The sequence below is a fragment of the Athene noctua genome, chromosome 1, assembly GCF_965140245.1.
Source record: "Athene noctua chromosome 1, bAthNoc1.hap1.1, whole genome shotgun sequence".
NCBI classification, from domain to species: domain Eukaryota; kingdom Metazoa; phylum Chordata; class Aves; order Strigiformes; family Strigidae; genus Athene; species Athene noctua.
Window position 1 is genome coordinate 39,332,601 of NC_134037.1, and position 4,887 is coordinate 39,337,487.

Here is a 4,887-nt window from a genome sequence, read left to right on the forward strand (position 1 = left end):
ATAGCACAAAACAAAGTACCTTCAAAATGAACTCTAAGACCTTGTCTATGCCAGACATACTGGAAATCCTTTCCAAATCTTGATTCATATCTTTCCTCATAACTAGTCTGGGTAAAGTTTGAGCAGGGTTATGGAAGCTGAGCTCAAAGGCTCTTTGTTGGGGTTTGGTCTTACTTTTTTCACAAGAGTACTCAAGCCTGATTTTAAAACTCTTTTCAAAGACCTTGTCTGACTCTTGCATGCATGCACAAAGTAGAATTCTGATACCTTGATATTGTATAGTTCACACTGATTTACTTCCAAAATTTATTTCTGTGCTTGACACAAAAAATACTACATTTTGTGATGTAATAGTCTATACTAGGAATTAGTACTGGAATTAGCACTGACTGCTGGAGTAGTCAGTACTAAGGTTCTTTGAATAAAATGAAAATCAGAGATATCTAGAAAATGATCTTTCAAAGATGAATAAAAGAAATCTTTGTGCTTTCAAAGTACTACTGTTCTATTAGTTTTATTTTCCTTCTGCCAGTTTTTACTGGAAAGATGTTTCACTCATCCTGGGAAAAATGTCAATGTTTGGACTAAATGCTGTGTTGTTTTGAAAAGGTACAGTTTAAAGTAAGCCAAATTATCAGAATTTTCTGACAAGCCTGCCAGTAGCTTTTTGCAATTCTGCTGAGAAAGTGTGTATTAAATGAAATAGTAACATTCAACATGTGCATTGCTGCAACAATCACATGCCAAATCAGGGCACCAAACAGTTCGTTTATCAAAAGACATATCCCTACCTCATCTAGGGAGTTCATAGCCTATATATACTAGTAAATAGCAGTACTGTCGATTAGATAAACCCATCAGCACTTGCCCCCAGAGGAAGGAGTATTAGGGTCACCTCCTGAGCAGGATTTTTCAGAGCTGGGGCTGTGGTCGGATACAGGAGACAGCAGAGGCACCAGCAAACTTCTCCTCTCGTCTGTGCCAGGCAGGCGGCCGTCCCACCCTGTAAGGCATGGGAGAGTGCAATCCTGGCAAACCCCTCTTCTGTAGTTCACCTGTATAAAAAGTAACCATTCTCTCAGATTCAGTTGTGTTTTACGCTCAGATACTCTTGTGTTTTGGCTCATAGAAACTAACTGCAATTAAAATGAACTATACAAGATCCAGGTATTCCTATTCAAATGGAAGCCAAGAATAAGACTTTTTTTTTTTTTTTTTCCTTGAAGAGGATACATTTTTCATTGTTATGTAGGACAGTTTAAAGCTTAAGTCTTTCTACCCACGTAGGAAAGACAAACCCCCAATGTTTCATGACTCATGCGTTCTTGCAATCCCAATTGCTTATGACCGGTATGATCTTACGACGATTTTACTTTTCTATGTTTTGTTTATCCTACAATGCATTAAGCTCATGTGGGAATACTTCAGTGGATTTCAGCATTCTGCCTTTTATTCAGGAGAGTGGGAGAAATTCATCATTTCACATTTAAACAAGCTGTCTTGCTTTTGGAACAGCAAACCACAGTGTCAAAATACACAATGTGAACTAACAGATATTGGGTTACTGTTCATTCAAACAGAATGGGTTTCATGGATTCAAAGCCATAATTTAGTTTCACCTACAACAAAGCAAAAGCCATTTTACTGAGTACTTTCACTATCAAGACTATGACTCCTGATGGAGTCAGGGCAATTTTCATTCTTGATTAAAGTCTATAAATGCTAGAAATTAGCTGTATTACTACAGAAAATTTCTTACATTACGTAATTATTCTCACTTTTAAAAATGTGCATAATCTTCCTAGTCAGAGGGCATGTTTGCACAGAATAGGAGTCTTTGCACTAAATTTAGTTGCTGTACACTGAAATGCCATGTATATTCCCAGGATGCAGTTCTTAGGAACTATCAAAAAGGGAGACATACATATTCAATGCTCCTCCTGTATAAAACAGGTTGTTGAAATAATACTTACAAATGTCTGGGCCGAGGCACAATGTAAATTCCTCATCTGGCATCCCCCATTGCTTTACATCTCACCCAAGACTCCTGAAGATAGCAGGTTGCTGTGAAAGAAGATTACCTCTCTCTAGCTTCTCCCAGGGAGACAAAATGGGGTTGTTTACAGCTGTACATACTAGAGTAGATTCTGGCCATCTGGAGTTGTATAGATGCTCTGGGCCTTTGGCCTAGAGGCAAAGAATCAAAGTGCCTTGAAGATGAAAGAACGAAACCCAACATTTTAGGACTCTGCAAGTGGGGACACAATTGAAATGCGGTGCAGCAATGGACTGAAAGTATGTGAGAGCCCTCTTCCAAGGAAGCAAAGAGCTGGAAGTACCACAGTCCATCTGTGCATATTAGGAGAGACAAATAGGGTTTCTGATGGCCCAACTATGCCACCGTTTGAAAATCATGGTTTGTGTCAGACATCTGAGCAAGCAAACTTTTCTGATGCCCACAGGATGCCACCACGCTAGGCCAATGTGCACTGCTATCCTACCCGAACCCTGGTGTTCCCCTTGGCATTTCCAAAATTTTAAGTCATCTGTGCTTAATCTTAATCTTCTTTGTATATTTCTCAGAGTCCAGCCAAACTGTCACCCAAGAAATAAAAGGTCACCCCTTTTTTTTGGTTCCTTAATCCTTTCTTTTTTCCCCACCACAGATCATTTCCAAATGTCCATGTGCTAACAATGGCAGCCAGAGCAAGGACCTGGTTTGGAACCACGCTGCTGTCACAAACAAGAATGAAGTGATGTACTTTGCCAAAACACCCACCCACAATACTCTTCTTTCTGTCATGGGTCTCCTTTTCCTGCATGGGAAACCCTGCTCCTCCACACCCTGCAGTTTTGGTATACTAGATTCAAGGAGCAAAATACCGTCAGAGCAGAGTGTTTAGTCAGAGTATTGAGGGAAAAGGAACTAAGTAATTTATCAACTACATTTCAAAGTAAAAGTAGGGTATTTAAAAAAAAAAAAAATATCTAAGTTAGAAAGGGGGAGCATGTCGTGAGTGCAAAAAAAAAGTAAGGAATCTTTTCCCATGCAAGATTTTTCCTCCAGGAACACAAAAATTTTACAGATTGGTACCTGAAGCGGGTTATTATGTAGCAGTATGCCCTGCCTCCACCTTACTGGGAAGGACAGGGAGCCACTTCTGATGAGGAGAAGAGTATCTGTGCTGCCACTGCTCTCACTAAGACCCTGCAGGATCCCAAATGGAGCCAGCTGCATCAAGGGCCATCGCTTCCCACAGCTGCAAGTTACCACTGGTCTTTGCATGAGGCAAGGCAGGGACCCTGGGGCTCCAGATCTTCCTGAGCATCACTCAAGCATTGCCAGAGCTATTTACTGCTGGGAGACAGGGGCAGCTGCACCATAGCAGCTGCAACCCAGTTTTAGCTCAGAGAGGGCTACAAACTCTTGCTGCACAGGGGGGAGAGTTTTTGCTTCCCTGAGGAGCAGTTGCCGGAGCACAGCAATCTTCACTGGGCTCTGCCATTGAGTCATGGCTCTCACGCTTTTGAAGACCTCAGAAATCAGCAAGACCTAGGAGCTGGGAGCATTTTCCTGACTGGGAAAGTGCCAGGCCAGCTCTTGCTCCCAGCTCCTGCTCAGTTTGGAGATCTGCTGCTGTCACCCTTCTCAAGAGGCAGAAGCAGCCTCTTCGGAGCAGCAGCTTCAGCTCTTCAGTCCTGCTGAGCTCAGCAGTAGCCCAGCTGAGCTCTGAACCATAAGCTGGCTTTGTGCACAGATAAAAATAGCAAGGCACAAATACCATTAACACCGAAATAAGGGCAACTGTTGCATTTCTGTTCTTTGTTTTACTGGGAAGCCCTCACAATGCTAAAGGGGCAGAGACAAAATGTACAAAAATGCTCTCTTAGCCACAGCACAGGCCCTTGTTCCTCTCACTTGTTCCTGGACAGGCTCCTTGGGTATGCAAAGTTCCAGGTGGACTCTGCTAAGGAATAAGGAGGAGGCATCCCAGAGTGTAACATCAGCCCACTGAATTGTAGGAAGGAGCTGAACAGGGAATGGAACCTCCCTTTCCAGTGCTGATGCTTAAATGTTCCCCATTACAGTGGAAATCTTCTAAGAGAGCTCATCTGAGCCAAAATACGGACAAGAGTTTGTGAAATTTCATCCTTTTGAAACAGAGATCTGAGCTTGCCTCCTACTCATACCCAAAACTTACCCTGAGCAACAGTCTCAGATCACTCCCAGTCCAAATTTTGACACCATTTCCTTGAGTTTTTCCCTGACATCAGGGAATTTCATTGTGGTTGTATTACTGTGTATCTGAAAGTGCAAAGAAGTGTCACAGTCCTATCAGGTAACCTGGTAGATGAAATCAGAGTGAAAGGCACACTAATATTATTAGTCCATTTCTTGTTCCTCTGCCGAGGACCAGTCTTGGTTTTTGAAATTAACCCCCAGAGGTTCTTATTTATCATCATAACATTTGTTTCATTTGCCTCTGAATGCCAAATAATGCTTTGCCCAGGAGACCTGTTGTTCTAATGCAGAGCTTCAAAGAAAGGCTTATATTCCACATGCCAAATTCTGCTATCATTCCTACTAGAATAACACAGGAAGGATTTTGGCTCTAGGTATACAGAATTTTATGAAGAAACAATCTGTACTTTTATGCAGAAGGCCCCATAAACAAGGCTGGATTATTCCTTGAGGTGGTGCGCAGAAGTTCTCTGCTCAAGAGCGTTGATTTCCCATCAGTATCTTCCCAACAATCCCAGGATATCCTTTTGGTAGGAGCCCTGTGTCTCTGACTAGTCCACTGATGAGGCAACTTCTCATGAAAAAGCTTCCTGTGCTAGGCATTGCTCCATTAGCCATCCAGCATGGTATTTCACAGCAAGGAA